This window comes from Pleurodeles waltl, chromosome 3_1 (genome assembly GCF_031143425.1).
Source record: "Pleurodeles waltl isolate 20211129_DDA chromosome 3_1, aPleWal1.hap1.20221129, whole genome shotgun sequence".
NCBI classification, from domain to species: Eukaryota; Metazoa; Chordata; class Amphibia; order Caudata; family Salamandridae; genus Pleurodeles; species Pleurodeles waltl.
In genome coordinates this window covers 1,660,413,964-1,660,435,583 of record NC_090440.1, presented here as the reverse complement: position 1 = coordinate 1,660,435,583, position 21,620 = coordinate 1,660,413,964, and positions in this window count along the sequence as shown.

Genomic DNA, 21,620 nt, shown 5'->3' with positions numbered 1-21,620 from the left:
AGTCGGTTTTCACCCTTTCCAAGTAGGGACCCTCACTGAGGTACCCAGCTCAGATAAACCCTGCTCAACCCTTTGGTAGTTTGGCATGAGCAGTCAGGCTTATCTCAGAAGCAATGTGTAAAACATTTGCACATAACACACAGTAACAAGTGAAAACACTACAAAAGAACACCACACCAGTTTTAGAAAAACAACCAATATATATGTGTGCAAAACAAGACCAAACATACAGTAATAAAGATATGAATTTTGCAAGAACTAACTAACAGATACAGTTCTTTGAAGTCGATAACTCCACCTGGGTCTATCACAGCGTTATGATTCACAAAACCAACAGTTCAAGCTAGCTTCGGCGTCGCAGGCAAACTACGGTGTTGGGTAGACCCACAAACAGTACCTTTGTATTTGCAGGGTGTTGTGATCCTCGTTGTGCCAGAGAACACCTTTGCTGGTGTTGCGGTGTTGGTTACGGAGTCAGTGCAGGGGTCGTCGGGCCCTTGAAGTCACATGCAAATCGAGCTCTGGTCTGATGAAGTCATGAGCGCTGGCGTGGATGGCGTTGGGTCTACGGTGTGAAGTGGGACAGTGTGACATGCTGTGCCCAAAGATCATGGTGCAGGCAGCTGCTCGGTGACGGTCATCCAGTGGCATTGGTGAGACCAGGGCTGAGGTGTGAAGCAGGGCAGTGTGACGTGCAGTTTCACCAGGTCCTGGTGCAGGCAGCGTCGTTATTGTTTCTGAAGCGCTGTTGTCGGTAGGCTTAAGTCAGCAGTGTGGTGCAGGACAGGCTCTGTGCGGTGTCCGCGGGTCACGTTGTGGACAGGGACGTCGGTTGATGACACAGGAGTCGATGGTGGTGGCGTCATTGGGCCGGGGCTGTGTTGCAGAACTGGACGGTGCTTCGTGTACCTCATGAGCGGTGTCCACAGGTCACGGTGCAGGCAGTGCCAGTGTCAGCAGGAGCAGCACCGTCGAGGATGTCCAGGCTGCGGTGTGAACAAGGCAATGCCGGAGTGCGGGCCAATAGGTCACGGTGCGAGCAGTGCAAAGGGGACAGTGCGGGCCAGCAGCGTTGTTGACAGTGTTGGGTGGTTTTTCTTCTTGAACAGCACAAAACACACAGTTCCCAGTGCTGAACTCAGATGAAACTGAAGACTTTGATATCCCTGAGACTTCCAACAGGAGGCAAGCTCTACTCCAAGCCGTTGGAGACATTTCTCAAGCAGGATACAGAGCAAAGTTCAATCTTTGCTCTCTTTTAAGGCAGAAACAGCAACTGCAGGCCAACCCAGCAAAGCAACACAGCAAAGCGTCAGCACGCCACCTTCAGCTCTTCTCCTTGGCAGAGGTTCCTCTTGATTCCAGAAAGTTTCTACCAGTCTGGGTTTTGGGTACAATACTTAAACCCCTTCCAGCCTTTGAAGTTGGCAAACTTCAAAGGAAAGTCTCAGTTGCTTGAAAGATCCTTCCGTGTCCACGCCAGGCCCCAGACACACACCAGCGGGTTGGAGACTGCATTGTGTGAGGGCAGGCATAGCACTTTCAGGTATGAGTGACCACTCCTCCCTCCACTGTAGCTCAGATAGCTCATCAGGATATGCAGGCTACACCCCAGCTCCCTTTATGTCACTGTCTAGAGGGAATTCACAACAGCCCAATGGTCAAACTGTGCCAGATAGGGAATCCACAACCAGGCAGAGTCACAGAATTGTTTAAGCAAGAACATGCTTGCTTTCTAAAAGTGGCATTTGCAAACTAACAGTCTAAAAACCAACTTTACTAAAAGTTGTATATCTAAATTGTTAGTCCAGAGACCCTAAACTCCATATTCCCATCTGCTCTCAAAGGGAAGCTGAACTTTCAGAATATTTAAAGGGAGCCCCCATGTTAACCTATGAGAGAGATGGGCCTTTCAACAGTGAAAACCAAAGTTGGCAGTATTTCACTGTTATGACATATAAAACACACCAGTACATGTCCCACCTTTAACATGCACTGCACCCTGGCCATGGGGCTACCTAGGGCCTACCTTAGGGGGCCTTACATGTATAAAAAGGGAACCTTAAGGCATGGCAAGTGGGTACACTTGCCAGGTCGAATTAGCAGTTTAAAACTGCACAAACAGACACTGCAGTGGCAGGTCTGAGCCATGTTTACAGGGTGACTAATGTGAATTGCACACCCAGTGCTGCAGACCCACTAGTAGTACTTGATTTACAGGCCCTGGGCACCTCTAGTGCACGTTAACTAGGGACTTACTAGTAAATCAAATATGGGAATCATGGATGAACCAATCAACAGTACAATTTATGTAGGGAGCACTTGCACTTTAGCACTGATTAGCAGTGGTTGGTAAAGTGCGCAGAGACAATAAACCAGCAAAATAAGAGTCCAGTATACCATAAAAAAATGAGGTCAGAAGGCAAGAAGTCATGGGAGACACTCAAAAAAGCTGCCAGGTCTATATATTTATATATATATATATAGATATATGTCAAGAAGAATGCTGTCCTGAATGGCCTGGTATGGAGCACTTGCACTTCACGGTGGTGCCGGTTTTTCGGTAGGACACCTGTATTAAATTCCACTGATTCTTTTTGATTTACAAAAAGATAAACCGCACTCTGAAGTTGTTTGTTTTCTTACTTTTAATACCGAGCTCAAAAACAATCCACAGTTGTCAATCTCCCTGACGTGTTTCGGTCTACCCGACCTTGTTCACAGGTACTTCCTGTCAAGCCCATTCCACGTTTAAATACGCAAGAAAAACCACAAAACAAAACCTAAAACTAACAAGATTCTCTCTAATAGCATTCCAATACATATTAAACTTTCATCAATATGAAAGCGTCTGTTTAGAACCATTCATTTAAGCAAGATTTCACTACTTATTCTTTTTTACATTTCAAGTGAATTCTGGGTAGTGTAGTTACCAACTGTAATCAATACTATATGCTAATTCAGACGATTATATTCAAACATTAATGAAATCTATTACTAAATTATTTTCTCCTCTTATATCTAAATAGTTATTAAGTCGCTCCTTATACAGTACATTACATAAGACTATATTTCCCTTATTAGCCAAGGTTTATATCTACATTGTATATAGATGTGACATGTTGTGGTTCCTCCCCATATTCAGGGTTTAATAAAGTCATGTGGATACCATAATCTAATTATTTAAAAAAAAAAAAAAACTTGACCCGAAGGGTATGCAAAAATAACAGAAATTATTCACTAATACCGTGGCCAAATACTACATAGATAAAGATTGATTTTCCTTATAAGTGTATGAATAATTCTTCATCCTGGTTAAGCCCAAGAGGGGTTAATGAACGAATATCTAATATATGTCTGGATTCTAGCTGGCGCAGATTTTTCTCTCTATCTCCCCCTCGTTCCTGTTTCGGTACTTGATCAATTACATAAAAAATCATAAGTTCCCATTTGCTACTATGTTTCTGTTCCATATGTCTAGCTGTGGCATAGCTTCTGTCCAAATTTGTTGTTGCTCGGATATGTTCTAAAATCCGCTTTTTAGTCTCACATGTGATACTCCCTTTATATTTTAGACCACAAGGACATTCAATAACATACACTGTAAATCGACTTTTACAAGTCAAGTGTTGTCGAATCAATCCCACATCCCCATTCACCGTCAGGTACTCTTTCATATTTTTCCCAATTTTGCACGCTTTACAGTCACTGCATTTACAAAATCCTGACTTCTGTAGCCAATTCTGCGTTTTATACCTAAAGTGACAATGTGTCAACTTGTTACTTAAGTTCGGTGCTCTCCTAAATGTCATTTTTGGATGTTGTCCCATGATCTCTCCAACTATAGGATCCATTAATAATATTGACCAATGGTTCTCCAAGATTTTGCGAACTTGTGCGGCACTTTGTGAATATGTTGTTATAAACCGCAACTGTTTATCTATATCCTGTTTAGGGGGAGACCCTGTTTTTTGGATTAACTGCACTCTCGAGACCTGATTCAAGCGTTGTTTCGCCTGGATTAGACACTTTTTGAGTATTGTCTGGCTTTAAATCTTTCCTCAGAGGACTTAAGATGTTTCTCACAGTCCAGAGGTTCCGAGCAAATTCTCTTTATTCGAAGGAATTCACCATAAGAAATATTCCACTTTGTTTTAGGGGGATGGAAACTATTTGCATGCAATATTGAATTGGTAGCTGTTATTTTTCTGTGTAGTGTTGTGTGGATTGATCCATCTTTTATGTAAATTTCTGTATCTAGGAATGTCACCCTTGTGGCACTGATCTCATATGTGAAGTTCAAATTTGCTATATCAGTATTCAATATCTTGAAATATGCCTGAAATTCTTGTTCTGTACCATCCCAAATGAGAAATAAGTCATCAATAAACCTGAGCCAAGTGACTACTTTTTGCTGATATACCTCATTTTCTTCTGCCCATGCAATCCGCTGTTCAGCCCATTGTTAAATTAGCAAAATTAGGAGAAAAAGAAAAACCCATCGCTGTGCCCTTCGTTTGCAAATACAGTTGTTGATTGAAAAGGAAATAATTATTGGTAAGACAAATATTGATCATTTCCAACAACATGTCTTTATGCTGAAAAAAATGAATATTTATTTGACTTAAAAAGAATTTACATGCTTTGATCCCTATATGATGTACAATATTTGTGTAGAGTGAAACCACATCCATGGTCACCAATTCATAAGTGTTCTGCCAGGGTATGCCTTTCAGATGTTGCAATAGATCCCCTGTATCTCGCAAATATGAATTCAAATTCCTCACTAAAGGTGCTAGAAAAAAGTCAATATAATCTGACGTAGGTTCTAATAGAGATGCTTTGGCTGATATTATGGGTCTTCCTGGAGGATGTATTGGGTCTTTGTGAATTTTTGGGAGGAAATACATCGTCGGAGTCATTGGATGTTCAACCCTTAAGTATTTAGCCTCATCCTGATGAATTAATCCTACGTCCTCCCATGTTGTAATAGAAAGTTGAATTTTCTCCTTCAATTGTATTGCTGGATTACCGCTAATCAGTTTATAACAAGTTGTGTCTGATAGTTGTCACATAGCTTCTTTTACATAATCCTTTTTATTTTGAATCACAATATTGCCTCCCTTATCTGCTGGCTTTATTTCACAGGTGGTATCCATTTGTAATTTCCGAAGTGCCTGTTTCTCCGATAAGGGTAGGTAGTCCGTATTTTTATGCCAGCGCTTTTTGTATAAGTCATGAGTTTCCATTTTAGCAAACAAATCAATCTTATTACCCGCTGGTAATACCGGATAAAACTTAGATTTCATTTTTTTTCCGGTGAGACCTGCCCCCAAAGGTACCACAACTTCAGCCTCTTCAATTGGATTGCCCCCTTGCGTTATATCTAAATTCACCAAAGTCATCAAAGTTTCTTTATCAGATACTGTCAAATTATGCTCCAGTCCTGGTAAATCTTTTTTCTCCTTAGTCTTAGCTTCTGCAAATATTTTCGCAAGTTTGATTTTGCGTGTATATTTATATAAATCTATTTGTGTTTGTACTAGATCTAAATTGATTGCAGGGCAAAAGTTGAATCCCTTTCTTAATAGGGATTCCTCCACTGGGGACATTTCCCTGCTGGATAAATTGATTATGTTTAGCTCTTGAACAGTGCTGCTGTTTGTGCTCTGGTTTTTCTTTGTTTACCCTCTTTGTCCCCTTCTTGTACGTTTGTTCTTGTTGCGCCTCGTCCTCTCCCTCTTGTTTTGATTTGTAGATCATTTGATTGCTGTTGGAGGGCGAGGCGCATCTCGTTTAACAGAGTTAATTTAGCTTCCTGTACATTTGCAGGGATTAATTCTCCTTCACTTGATTCATTATTAGTTGACATCAATTCCATGCTAGATTTCTCAGATTTGTCCGTTTGGGACATATCAATTTGTTCTCTTTGTTTTGCGTTCTGAGATTTCCTGGTGCATGTAAAGATTCTCCCCTCCTCATAATCTGTTTTGTCCCTTTGAAACTTAGACTGCTGGCGTGTTTTCACAGTTTCATCATGTTGTTGAATTTTAGAGCAAATCTCACTTTTGATCTTACTTTCTTCTTCTGTTAATTTCATGCCTTCTATTTTCTGTTCTATAATCCTTAATTGGCTCTGGATTTTATTCAGCGCTATTTTCGCGTGTTTGATTAATATTGATATTAATCCCCTTGAGGAGTCCAAGATATGTGCGCCCCATTCTTCTAAAAGCACACTCCTGGCATCTTGATGACTGGGAATAATGCCTATCCGCAAACCTCTTGGGATCCTATTCACTTCCACATATTTCTTTAGGGTGAGAACTTCCCACCATTTATTAATCTCTTTACGGGATAATATTTCCCATTCACGCAGCTTCGTTTTCACACCACCTTGTTTCTGAGCTGAACAGCCATTATTACCATTTGGATTTGAACTGCTGGCCACCTCGTTAAAAACTTCTGCCACCATTGCTATCCGTTTCGCTTCCTTTTCATCCATCTTATGACAACTTTCATGCGGATAGAGCTCACTGTAATATATAGTTACTCGAGGTAACACGAACTATAACTGGTGAATTTCTATGGTTTCATAAGTTTAAAATGTGAACTTAACTATAAAGTTCCTGTAACCTTGGGCTTTTCAAGTGAATTTTTATATTGTTTTTTAATTCTATTTCCTAACTATAGCGTCCCTGTAACCCTTCTTTTCTTCAGTGAATGTTAATGGTTTTTTTAACGTATAGTAATTTTCATTAGTATAAGTTAATCCACACACCACTGCACACAGCCTTTGGCTGTGCATGGTGGCAGTGGGCCTCCCTATAACCACCCAACCTTGCACTGTGCATGGCCTTCACCTGTGCACAGCAGAGGTTTCCCTTAAGACCTGGTCTGCAGCCAGACCCTGCGGGCAACTCCCCTAACCACCCAACCCCATGCTGTGCATGGCCCTTTGGCACGCTGTGAGTTGGCCATGGCCTCCTTGGGTGTGAGAAGATGTGTGAGAGGGTGTGTCTGGGGCAGAGAGTGGCTGTGAGAGTGGCTGTCTGGGTGTGAGAGTGAGTACATCAGTGTTTTAGTGGGTGTGTCAGTGTGTGCACGGGTCTGTGAGTGGGTGCATGAGGCTGTCAGTGGGTCTGTGAGAGTCTGAGTGGGTCTGTAACTTGGTGCATAACTGTCTCTCAGGGTCTGTGAGTGCGTGCATGAGGGTCTGACTGGTGCTGTGAGTGGGTGGACGAAGGTCTGAGTGGGTTTTTAAATGGGTGCGTGAGTGTCTGAGTGGGTCTGTGAATGGGAGCGTAAGTGTCTGAGTGGGTGTTTGAGTGGGAGAAAGAGTGAAATAGAGAGAGAGAAAGAGAGTGAGAGGAAGAGAGACAAAGAGTTGTTTAGGTTTTGATGCATGATATACTTAGAATGAGATATTTCTGAACAATTTGAAAGGAAAAATGTATTTGTCATTTATAAAGTGTAAGATCACCTTTCAGTATGAGCCATAAACCTTTACACTTAAAACAAAAATAATAAAGGAGGGAAATGACCAGGGATATACCTGGACTTGAACCCTCAATGCTCAGAGTAAAGGTCTGTGACATAGCAGGAGCCGGCCCTACGGGGTGACAGTCCCGTGGGCCATTAGTGGCTCCTCAAGGGGGGTGGCACAGCCTCTCTCCAATGTAGAAGAAGCTCGAGGAGGTGGTGCTTCCCAGCTTCCCATGGCCTGAGGGTCAGAAACTGACCCCCTTCACTTTTTTATTATGGACCCGGGGAGGTAGTGGTCCAGACAGCATCTGATGTGACTGGCAATGTTTTTTTAAAAGCTTTGTGACGTTCGTCAAGCTGAACCAAAGATATAGGCTAGTAAAAAAAAAAAATTCTATAGAAACTAGGTCCTAACTGTAACCACCACTAGGTAATATATATATATATATATATATATACATATATTCACATAAAAAACAATAGTTAAAGGAGCTTTCCAGTTAGGTTCTGAATTTACTTGTACAAAACCATAGAAATTCAGCAGTTTTAGTTATTTCAAGTAACTATAACTCACGCCCTAAGATAACTATAACTTGTACCCCCACCATGCACAGTTTCTTCTTCAATAATTTGGTTGTTACTATTTCATTGATATTTTTATTGATGATATAAAAGTTGTCATGAGTGCTGTAAGAGCTGGGGTAATGAGCAGTGCATGGAGAGGTTGAGAGGTATAGCTACCTTAGGACGAGAATCATAGCTACTTCAAATAACTCTAACTATAACTGCTGAATTTATATATTTTTGTGAGAGCAAATTCAGAACCTAACTATAACATCCCTGTAACCTTTGTTTTTTAAGTGCATTTCCATGTTTTTTTATAATTTCTTATAATTCTATTTCCCAACTATAACGTCCCTGCAACATCCCTGCCTTTGTTTTTTTCATTTTAATTACTGTACATTAATCCAACAACCAACCCTTCTAACCACCCAAGCTTGGGCGTGCATGGCCAAAGGAGGGAGTTGGCCACAGAGTCTGTGTCAATGGGTGTGAGAATAGGTGTGAAAGGGGGTCTATGGGTGTGAGAGTGTCTGTCTGGGTGTGAGAACGGGTGAGAGGGAGACTCTGTGAGTGGGTGCGGGAGTGTCTGTATGGGTCAGTAAAGTGGATGCATGAGTGTTTGAGTTCATCTGTGAATGGGTGTGTCAGTCTGAGTGGGCCTGTGAGTGGGCGTGTCAGTGTCTGAGTGGGTCTAGGAGTGCATGTGTGAGGGTCTGAGTGGGTCTGTGAGTGGGTGCATGAATCTCTGAGTGGGTCTGTGAGCGGGTTTGTGAGTGTCTGAGTGGGTATGTGAGTGGGTGCATGAGTGTCTGAGTGCTTCTATGAGGGAATGATTTAGTGTACGAATCTGTCTATGAATGTTTTTTATTCATTTTTTCACCAATATTCATGAATTTGTTGCAACGTTACATGGGGGCTGCGCTGAGTGTCGTGACTAATTAGCAGATATCGCACATTGTGAGAAAACATTTTAAACTCATAATTTGACTCTCAAAGACCCCTATATCATATGCCTGTGCTCAGGGTGCCTCCACCCTGACTCCTTACAATGCTTTTATTTTATTTTTCAGCCTCAGGGACCGTGTCTCGTGACCTAAAATGTCGACTCCAACTTTCTGCTCAGGTTGCAGCCAGCCAATCAAAGCATTCCTAGTTGCACTCGCATTCGCCACGATCGTCACGAAAACATCAGGATGGATCCGCGGCCCTAAATATACAAATTTGTTTTCCCTTTAATATCTAAAAAACTGCTCAACATATTTACACCAAATAACAAAAAGCACAATCTGCAAAAGAAAATATAGCTTTCTGCCAAATTTGGTGCAATTCCATCCAGTGGTTTGGGCTGTAGTCATGTTCAAAACTCCTATGGGAATTAACATGGGAAACATACTTTTTTTACCCCCGTTTTGACTCTGCCCCCTTTGTCAGATCACCCTGAAACTTTCCATGTGCAACAACAATCACAGGCACACCTTTTTTTAAAAATGTGAAGATTCGTCAAACAGCATCAAAGATATAGGCAAGTCAAAAAATTTTTTTCCTTTGGAAAGATGACCCTAACTATAGCTACTGGCAACCACCAGCAGGTAATCTATCTATCTATCTATCTATCTATCTATCTATCTATCTATCTATCTATCTATCTATCTATCTATCTATCTATCTATCTATCTCTCTATCTATCTATCTCTCTATCTATACATGTATATACTTAAAAAAAAGAAAGGTTATCGGGACGTAATAGTTAGGAAATAGAATAAAAAACCCACGTGGAAATTCACTGAAAAACGCAAAGGTGACAGGGACATTATAGTTAGCCTCAGATTTCACTTGTACAAAACTATAGAAATTCAGCAGTCATAGTTCCCTGAGCTAACTATAACTTTTGGCCCTGCAATGCACTACCTAACACTTCACATATTATAACACTCATGACATGGCCAGTGACATCACTGATGACATCACTGGTGACATCTCAACTGATATCATTGATGACATCACTGATGACATCATCCACATAACCACTCACACCCTCAATCCCACCCTCATACAACTTTCTATACACCCACTCACACACCCACACAACCACTCACATACCATTCTCAGACCCATACAACCACTCACACACACAGTTATAGTTAGGACCTAGTTTCTTAGGAAAAGTGTTTTTGTTTTGTCAATAACTTTGGTACCATTTAAAAATCCTCATGAAATTTTCACAACTAGTACACCAGTTAGTATAACTCCTGTATTTAAAGTTTCCAGTGTGGTTAGTCAAGCGGGGACCGAGAAAAAGGGGGTCCCGAAAAGCTTTTTCCCCATGCAATTTCCATAGTGATTTTCAGACATGACTACAGCCCGACCCAATGGGCAGAATTACATCAAATTTGGCAGAAAGGTAGCTGTTGGTCCCGAAAGTGCCCTTTTTGTGGCAAACGCTTTATACTGTGCATGGCACGGCACATGGATGGATGCCTATGGGGGGTTGCCAGCAGTGCCTGAGGCCAATGCCCACCATGCATGACCAAATGCCGTGTAAGGCTTGGGGCTGGATATATGCGGGGTGGCATCAATTGGGGGGTTGTGCACAGGGCCTGGCTGCAGACCAACCCCCCACTGTGTTAAAAAAATAAAACTTAACTGAGAAAAATAAAGATTACAGGGATGTTATAGTTAGGAATTAGCTTTTAAAAAACCTTAGAAATTCACTGAAAACACCAAGGTAACTATAACTCGTGCCATTGCCATGCACCTATATATTACATCATTGATGACATCTTCTATGGCATCATTGATATTATCACTGCATCATTTGCAATAAAATATTTAATGAGAAAACTCTGCATGGCGGGGACATGAGTTATAGTTTTCTTGGGGCACAAGTTATAGTTACATGACATAACTCTAACTATAACAGCTGAATTTCTATGGTTTTGTGCGGTCCGACATAGTTCATTCTCTTGGTAAATCATATTTATCGCCATGCTGACATGCAAAGAAAACAAACAACCCAATGTGTTTCAGCACCTGACACGCCTTAGTCACGGGTGGGTAAGCCTTTTTACATGCACCATTTAAATCCATAACATTCATCAACATAAATAAAGCGTAGGACAACCAAACTTTTCAAAGAGAAGCATCAGCCATCATGAAAAGACGTGTTTGCCAAACAGTATGCTGCGATTACTACACAATGTTAAATGATTGTGATTGCTAAGTATGAACTTTTCAGGACATGATATTCAAAATTATGATAGTCAAACAATCCCATTCTAACATCAGCATTACTAGAGATTCTTTCCAATGTCAAACTCCAACATATTTCATCATCTGTGCTTTGCATTGCTAGTTGATTGAAAATATAACAGGAATTGATCCACCCTTCTCCCTAACCTACCAGAAGAAAGACCACATAGATGTCTAGAACAGCATGCTTGATTTCATTCACAGATAGCGCCCAGTGCCCTCAGGAGGTGAATTGCTACAAATAAAAACAAATAACAATTCCTCTTAACCTGCTTTTCCTTAGTGTGTAAAAGAGATAATTTAGTTGTATTCCTCTGTTAGCCTTTGATAGAAATTGTGTCTTCTAGTTGGCAGATGTATGGATCCTGTCCAAGTAGGGATCACAATCCTAATGGGTAAGTCAGATACACACCCTAAATTAACCTGTGCCAACCTACTGGTAGCTTGGCACAGAGCAGTCAGGTTTAACTTAACAGCCAATGTGAAAAGTATTTGTGCAACACTCAATTACAGAAACACAGTGAGAGACACCACAAGAAGACCGCATGCCATTTAGAAAAATAGGGAATATGTAAAACAAGACCAAAATGACAAAAATCCAATCAGTGAAAGTCGAGCTATGAATTTCTGAAGAATGAACTAAAACTAGTGCTTAGAAGTCACTAGCGGTCAAAAGGTTACTTGAGGTCATGAGAGACCAGGGCAAATCCAAAGTTCAGGCTGACCGCGATGGAGGGTAGACCAGCTACAGAACCCACATTGGGTCTGCTGAAACAGCACCTTGGATGGCACAATCGTCGCCGTCGATAAGCAAATGCAAAGGTGATGTGTCGATATTTTCCATGCAGACGGGTCACAGCGGCATCGGCGAGCCTCACAACAGAGTCCTGCGTCGGTCCTGAACTCAATTGAGATGAATGCAATGCACCATTGTCGAGCCAGGCAGAGCATCGCCATCGAGCTGAACAAAATGTGGATCTGCTGTGTCAAGCAGCATCTGCGTCAGAGGAGCGATGCACTGATTTTTCTCACATTTTTCTCATAGTCAGGTCATTGTGCTGGTTTTTGCCGGAAACAGCTGCAGAACCCACTTCTGAGGCCCAGTACTCGAGGGGGCACCTCAGGCAAGGTTAGGACTCATGGATGTGAGAGTCCAGCTGAACCAGAAGATCTGCAGGCAGTCTTTGATGTCATTGAGACTGTAGGAGAACAGAGAGCAGGCCAACAAGCCCTTGGAGAATCTTAGGTTCAAGGATGTGGAGTACAGTTTCTGTCCATCTCACTCCAGGAAAGAAGTAGCAGGTAGCAGGCCAATACAGCAAAGCAAGCAGAAAAGTGGCAGTCCCTCCTATAGCACAGCGCACAGCAAGCAGTAGGCCAACACAACAATGCAGTTAGCAAAGTGACAGGCCCTCCTGGCAGCACAACAGTCCTTCTTTCTTGTAGAATGGCCTTGGTTCCCGTAGAGTTCTGGTTTGGTGGGGTGTGGGGTCAGGTACTTATACCCAGTAGAACCTTAGAAGTGGGGGACACCTCAAAGAGAGCACAAGTGAAGTGAAGTGCACAAGGCCCCTGCCCTTCCTTCACTGGCTCCAGCCATTTTAAAGGGGGTTATGCAGCTCTCTGTCCGGAGGCAGACACAGCCCTATGCAAGTGTACATGAGGCAGTGCTAAGCTCCACCCCATGTCAAACTTTGTCTTTGACTTACCGTCGAGACCAGTGGGGGGGGGGTACAGCCTCAGTTCTTGCAGGTCTGGCTCTGGCCGAGGTAGGGGTGACCCCTTCTGGTAGCCACGGTGCTGTTGACAGTTATACGCCACTATAGTCCGTGTCCCCCAGAAAGAGTCCCTGAGGAAAAACCCCATATGGAAAAAACCTCCAGACGGGAACTCCCTGGAAGAAAGGAGGACCCAAGGAAAAATCAGAATCTTGAAACCAGAAAAAACACAGGAAGAACAGGAAAAAACAGGAGCAAAAACTGGACATCAAAATGAGAAGACCAGCTGGAGCGTAACCACCACAGAGCAGTGTTGCAATGCAAGGAGAAAATAAATAAATGCCCTTATATACCCCTAATCAGGAAGTGATGAACAGGAAAAGGAAAAACAGCCATCTTGGACTGGGAAGGGGAAATAGAACAAAATAGGGAAAAAGGCCATAGGAAGAAGGTAAACAGGTGCATGCAGGGAAACAGGGAAGGGAAAGGTATGATGGGATAGCGGAAAAAAATGACTTCCCACAAGGAGAGAAGAAAGAGAAAGCCCAAGAGGGAATCCCAAGTAAGTGAAAGGCTGAGGGGGAGGGGGCCCGAGGCTTTTACTTAATTTCAGCACGCCGCACAACGACGCAAGGCCGGAAAAAAGGGGGCACGGCGGGGCCCGCAGCCTTAAAAATGGACTGTGGCCCCCGCCGCGACCGACCAGATGGCACCGCATGTCCCGGCAGCGCAAAAGTAGAACCCCCTTAACCCCCCAGGTTTGTGAGGAAAAAGGCAGAAAAAATGATGGACCAAGAGAGGGGCATGCCCTGAAGAGTCATCCTCCCAGGAGCATTCACTCATAGGATAGCCCTTCCAGTGGATGAGATATTGAAGGCATCCATGGAAATACCGGGAGTCAAAAATCTCCTGGACCTCGTATTCCGGCACGTTGTCTACTAATTAAGGAGGAGAATAGGAGAATTGTCTGTGAAAAGGATCAGGTACCTATGGTTTAAGCTGAGAAACATGGAATACTGGGTATATTCTCCAAGTCCGGGGTAGACGGAGATGAACAGAGACAGGGTTGATTTTTTGAAGAACCAGAAAAGGACAATAGTATTGGGGTCTAAACTTATTTTGGATTAACCGGAGAGGTAAGAACGTGGAGGAAAGCCAGACCTGATCATTGATTTGATAAGATGGAGCCTCACAACGTCTCTTGTCAGCCATTCTTTTCATTCGTATCTTGGTGGCTCGAAGATTAGACTGTACGACACGTTGAATGGTGCGTAGTCGTCAAACAAACGTTGTGATGGCAAGAAGTGTAACTGATTCTCTGAGTATACTAGGAAAGGCTTTAGGATGGAATCCATATGAACAATAAAATGGGGAAGCCTTTGAAGCACTATGTAATACATTATTATATGAAAATTTGGCAAGAGGTATATACATGGAACAGTTACTTTGCATAGCATTACAAAAACTTTGTAGATACTGTTCAAGTCCTTGATTTAACCATTCAATTTGTCCATTAGTTTTAGGATTAACACCAGAGGAAAAGCCACGTCGATCTTGAATGTTTTACAGAATTGTCTCTAAAATCTTGAGATAAATTTAGAACCATGATTTGACTTAGTTCTTTGGCCATGGGTAACTTTTTTAATGCAGTAAAATGTGCCATCTTAGTGAATGAATCTACTGTCACCATTATTTCTCAATTCCTCATTGAGGGAGGCAGAGAACACATGAAGTCAGTGGATACTGTGTGCCATGGAGCCGGTGGAACCGGTAAGGGACGGAGCAATCCTGCTGCTTTATTATGAGATGTCTTTGCTTGTGCACAGATAGGGCAAAAAGTCGCATAGCTTTCAGTATCAGCCTTAAGACTAGGCCACCAAAAGGAGCGCAGAAGGAGATCTTGGGTGGTCTTGATTCCGCGATGACCTGCAATATGGGAGTCATGGCACATTCGTAGAGTTTCAGTTTGAACTGTTTTAGTTGGCAGGAACAAAGCTTTCTTGTGAAAATATTATTCCTTATCCTTACGTAATTGTGGACATAATTTATTCATTTCAGTCTCTCCTAGATTGGAATACTCAGAGTGAACTTTGTCAAGAAAGGATTGCACAACCCCAATGATATTGTCAGGTTCAATTAGGTTTTGTGTGGTAGAATCACTACACTCCGGATAGCTTCGTGATAGGGCATCAGCCAGGATGTTTTGTGACCCAGGGATATACATGATGTAAAAGTCGTATTGGCTGAAGAAAAAAGCCTATCGAGCTTGACAACTATTTTGGCATTGAAAGTTTCTTAGAGACTGCAAATTCAGATGATCGGTTCTTGCCTCAAAAGGTTCTTTAGATCCCATAAGAAATTGTCTCCATTCTGTACAAGCCGTCTTCAAGGCGAGTAGTTCTTGTTCTAACACTGAGTAATTACGTTCAGAGTTGGAGACTATGTGGGAGAGGTAAAATACAGGATATTCTAACACATCATCACTTTGTTTTTGTAGCAAGGCGGCCCCTATGGCTCTTTCTGAGGCATCAGTGACAACAGTGAATTGTTTGGTGGTATCTGGATGCCGAAGATAGGAGCTTGAGTGAAGGCGTTTTTCAGCGTTTGGAAGGCTGCTTCTGCTTCTTTGGTCCAATGAAAACCTTTCTGTAGATTTTCTTTTTTAAGGGTTTGAGTTATATGACTGGTCTATTGGGCGAATTTGGCTATGAATTGACGGCAGAAAGTGGCCAGTCCTAGAAAACACTGGGTTACTTTGATGAAAGATGGAGATGGCCAATCCAGAATGGCTTGAACCTTGTCTGAATCAATAGCAATACCTACTTGGTTGATATGGTACCCCAAGTACCTTACTTCAGTCTGATCAAATTCACACTTTTCTGGCTTGCAGAAAATATGGTGTTGTCTAAGTCTTTTTAAAACTTGGAGCACATGTTTAGTGTGTTGTTCAGTATGAATGGAGAAGATGAGAATATTATCTAAATAGACAACCACTGTTTGGTGTAAAAAGTCAGAAAAGATGGCGTCCATAAATCTCTGAAATATAGAGGAAGCATTGGTAAGTCCGAAGGGCATCACCCGATATTCAAAATAGCCAAAAGGGGTTCTGAAGGCTGTCTTCCATTCATTGCCCTCTTTTATCCTCAAAAGATGGTAGGCTTCCCTAAAATCTAATTTGGTAAATCTCTCGGCTCCTCGGACTGCTTCTGGAATAACTTTGATGAGGATCAATGGTTAGCGATTTTTTGTAGTCATCTTATTTAATCCTCGAAAGTCTATGCCGGGGCGCAAGTCTTTCATCTTCTTCGGTACGAAAAAGAGGGAGGCCCTCTTCTCTTCCTCAAGCACCCATCCAACTCTGGATATGCCACCGCCAGGATTCTGGATTCTCAAGGGGGTCATGGTGCGACGGGCACCCCTTCCACGTTGGGAGGCCATCCCCAGCTGGACCTCCGCCGTCTTCTTGCTCCAGCGGCGCAGGTCCTCCCATCTCTTGTGGCAGTGGGTGCTCCGTCTATGATAGACCCCCAGGGTCCACACTTCCTTGGAGATGGCACACCAAATACCCTTCTTCTGGTGGGTGCTGACCTAGAAGAAAGGTAAAGGAGGAAAGGAATTTTCTCTCCCGTTCGGCCCGTCATACTCATTGCCCACCAGTTCCCACCCATGCCCTGATGCACATATACTCACCATCCTCAGATGCAGGCCTCAGTCCCCCCCACACATGTATCTTCAATCCATACAACTCAAAACAGGAATTTCCCACGCATCATTCTCACAGTGTACCCTCAGTCCTGTTTGTCTGGAGGACCATAGAGTAGCGTGTACTGGGGCAGAACCCCATCCAACAGTTTGTCCAACTCCTCCGCGGTGAAGGCAGGGGCCCTTTCCCCAGACACTGTAGCCATTGTCGCTTCCAGACTCAGGTCACAGCAGCACTTGCATTGTAGGTCCTCTCCTGTTGAAGGTCAGGTATCAAGTGAGTGAACAGATAGAAAATGGCAGTCACGTCCGCGGAAGTGCGTTCCATCACCACCGGCGTACATCTCCATTAGCTCCTGGGACCCATATGGCCCAATGATAACCAATGCTGAATTGAGCGGCGGTCTTTGACCACCTACCAACACGCTGCACAACGCCAGCGCAGTTACCTCATTTCCCATTGTCCCTCCTTACAGGTCAGGCATCCGCCATTTCAGGGTGGCACATGGCATGGCACCTAACTGCGTCACAGCACATTTGGGCAGCAATACGGACAGACAGCGCCACACACGGATTTACTCACATTAGTGTAAAACACCTGTGCAACCTATGTGGTACATGACCCTCTGCTCACGATTCTCTTCCATAGAGCCCATCCGCTGGGGCAGACGATGAGATGGTGTCATCCTCCGGTGTACAGACCCCAGGTGGACCTGTCAACAATGGAAGACAGACACATCACCTACTGTGTGCCCAATTGGAGCCAGACCTGATGTCAGCTATCCGCCATCCCACAGGTATCCCCCCTCTAGTGCAGGTCCTGTCAGTGCTCCATTTCCTGGCCAGTGGTTCCTTTCAAACAACAGTGGCCATGGAATCAGGGATGTCTCAGCCAGTGTTCTCTAACGTGTTGTCCAGAGTGGTATCTGCCCTGCTGAAACACATGCACAGCTACATTGTTTTCCTCCAGGTGGAGGATTTGCCCACAGTGAAAGCTGACTTCTATGCCCTGGGACATATCCACAACATCATTGGTGCCATTGATGGTACACATGTGGCATTTTGTCCCCCCCCCCGCAGGAATGAACATGTGTACAGAAATCGAAAAAGCTACCATTCAATGAATGTGCAGATGGTGTGTTTGGCAGACCAGTACATCTCTCATGCGAATGCCAAGTATCCTGGCTCTGTGCATGACGCTTACATTTGGAGGAATAGCAGCATCCCTTATGTGATGGGCACACTCCAGAGGCACCGTGTGTGGCTAATAGGTGAGCCCAAGGTCCCCACACAGTATGAATAGGTGTCTGGGTATGGGGTAGTCCCTAAGGGTTGGTGTATGTCTAACAGATATCCCTCGACATTTATAGGTGACTCTGGTTACCCCAACCTCTCACGGCTACTGACCCAAGTGAGGAATGCCAGGACAAGGGCAGAGGACTGCTACAATGAGGCACATGGGCAAACTAGGAAAATTATTGAGCGTACTTTCGGCCTCCTGAAGGCCAGATTCCTGTGCCTCCATCTAACAGATGGCTTCCTATACTACTCACCAAAGAAGGTGTGGCAGATAATCGTGGTATGCTGCATGTTGCACAACCTGGCATTGCGACGCCAGGTGCCCTTTCTGCAGGAGGATGGCCCTGATGTTGGTTTTGTGGCAGCTGTTGAGCCTGTGGACAGTGAGGAAGAGGAGGCAGAGGAAGAAGATAATAACAACCGAAACAACATCATCATGCAGTACTTCCAGTGAGACACAGGTAGGAGACTGGCACAGCTCATCTCATATCTGACAACTGTAGGACATTGTATAAGTCAGCATTTTTAACCTCTGTGTATGGACCCTGACAGTTCACTTTGGCTTTCCTTTTCACAGATCTGGGTACCACATTCGGCATTCTGCTATGTTTATTGCTGCCCAACAACTGTCATACTTTGGTAGGTGCCAATGAACATTCACATTGATATTTGTCTAAGAGGTTGTAATAATACATTGGTGAAAGTACAGACTGACTCCAGATTGTTTTGTGATTCAAGGATGTTTATTTAAGTGCTAATAAGTAGTGAGGGATGTGCAATGGGCTTGGGTGATGATTGAGGAATATCTATGGTAGAGTCCAGTATGTTTGTATCACACGTGCATTGTCCAATGGGGCATAGGAAGGGGAGCAATGGCATTTCATGGTGGACAGGGTGACATAGTGGGACAGAAGTGTGACAATCAGGAGAGTCTTATTTCCTGGCGGGGGTCTTGGCAATGTTCTCTGTTTTGTGCCTGGATCGCAGGGACAATTTGTGGGGTGGTTGACCTTCTGCAGGGGGTGGGGTGCTTGTGGCCTGTTGGTCCTGTGGCAGGACCTCCTGTCCACTAGCGCCGGCGGACGTGGAAGGCTGTTCATCGTTCGGGCTGGTTTCAGGGGCCCAGTGGTATGGCACTGTCTGCCTCATGGTGTTGGCAATGTCTGCCAGCACCTCTGCAATGGTGACCAGGGTGGTGATAATGGACTTCAAGTCCTCCCTGATCCCCAGATACTGTTCCTCCTGCAGCCGCTGGGTCTCCTGACACTTGGCCAGTACCGTGCCCATGGTCTCCTGGGAATGGTGGTATGCTCCCATGATGTTGGAGAGTGCCTTGTGGATAGTAGGTTCTCTGGGCCTGTCCTCCCCCGTCACACAGCAGTCCTCCCAGTTTCCCTGTTATCCTGTGCCTCTGTCCCCTGAACCGTGTGCCCTCTGCCACTGACCCCAGGTCCCTGATCGTCCTGTGTTAGTGGGGTTGCCTGGGGTCCCTGTAGTGGTGGACACACTGCTGATTGACGTGTCCTGGGGACAGTGGCATGGTCCCGCTGGGTGGGTGCTGTGGTGGTGTTTCCTGAGGGGGAGGTTCAGTGGGGTTTGGGACTGTGGCAGGGGAACTGACTGTCCAGAGGTCCCTGATGGACCAGGCTGGTCATCTTGATCCAGGCATGCAGAGATGCTGTCGTCACTGTGGGCCTCTTCTGTGGGGGGACAGGATATGGCTGGCACCTCCTGTCCGGTGACGTTGGGCAGGGGACCTGTTTGGTGTAAATGCATTGTTATTGTATCTTTGTGTGCCATCTTGTGCAATGGGTTTGTTTCCCTCTACTACTGTGATTGCATTATCGCCTTGGCCCTTGTGTGAGTGGTGAGTGAGTGCCCTGGGTGAGCCTCTCGCTTGGACGTGCTTTGGTGATGGGTGTCCATGCAGGTCTGAGATGGGTGTCCATGCATTGGTGTTGCATGCAGGGCTTGGTATTGGGATGTGTGGGTTGTGATAGTGGGGTATATGTGAGTTGGTGGAGTGATGGGGGTGAGGGAAGGGGTAGGAGTTTGTGATGGCATGTAGGTATGGTGGGGGGGTATAATAGTAAAGATATGACTTACCAGAGTTCAGTCGTCCTGCTACTCCTGCGAGGCCCTTAAGATGCATGATCGCCAAGACTTGCTCCTCCCATGTTGTTAGTTGTGGGGGAGGAGGTGGGAGTCCACCGCCAGTCCTCTGTACGGCTACGTGGTGTCTGGATACCACGGAACGTACCCTCCCCCGTAGGTCGTTCCACCTCTTCCTGATGTCATCCCGTGTTCTTGGATGCTGTCCCACTGCGTTGACCCTGTCGACAATTCTCCACCATAGCTCCATTTTCCTAGCAATGGAGGTCTGCTGCACCTGTGATCGGAATAGCTGTGGCTCTACCTGGATGATTTCCTCCACCATGACCCTGAGCTCCTCCTCAGAAAACCTGGGGTGTCTTTGAGGTGCCATTATGTGGTGTGGGTGATGTGTGAGGTGATGGTTGATGTGATGTGTCGGGTGATGTGTTGGGGTGTGTGGTGTGATGTTCGTGGATGGTGTATGAGTGATGGTGTTGTGTGCCTCTGGATGCTGGTGTTGTCGTAGCTTTTCTGTCTCTCTGCTTCTTCCAAAAATGTTGTTGTAAGGAGTTGTGGGTAATGTGGGTGTGTGTTTGATAGTGGTGTGAGTGTGTGGGTTTGGTGTGTGCATGTATGTCAGGTGTGTGTATTTTGAATTGTCCAATGTGGTGTAGTTTTGTAAGTGTGTGTGTATTTTGAGCGTGGCGGTGTGTACCGCCAATGGTTTACTGCGGTTGAAAGAACTCCGCGTTGATTCGTGGATTGTGATAGTGTGGGCGTATTCCTGTTGGTGTAACGGTGTGGGTTTGGTACGGTGTTAGACTTTTCATCCTTGGCGTGGTCTCCCTTAACTTTTTGCCTCTGTTCCCCAGGTTGTTGATGTGTGCTGGACTCTGATTTTGCTGTTTTTGTTACTCTGGGCACTTTACCACTGCTAACCAGTGCTAAAGTGCAAGTGCTCCTGTTTAAATTATATGTAAGTGGTTCATCCATGATTGGCATATTTGAATTACTAGTAAGTCCCTAGTAATGTGCACTAGAGGTGCCAGGGCCTGTAAATCAAATGCTACTAGTGGGCCTGCAGCACTGGTTGTGCCACCCACATAAGTAGCTCTGTAATCATGTCTCAGACCTGCCACTGCAGTGTCTGTATGTGTATTTTTACACTGTAAATTCGACTTGGCAAGTGTACCCACTTGCCAGGCCTAAACCTTCCCTTTCCTTACATGTAAGGCACCCCTAAGGTAGGCCCTAGGTAGCCCCAAGGGCAGGGTGCAGTGTATGGATAAGGTAGGACATATAGTAATGTGGTTTATATGTCCTGACAGTGAAATACTGCCAATTTCGTTTTCACTGTTGCAAGGTCTGTCTCTCTCATAGGATAATATGGGGGCTACCTTTAAATATGATTAAAGTGTAGATTCCCCTAGAGAAGAGATGGACAGGTGGAGTTTGGGATCCCTGAACTCACAATTTAAAAATGCATCTTTTAGTAAAGTTGATTTTGAGATT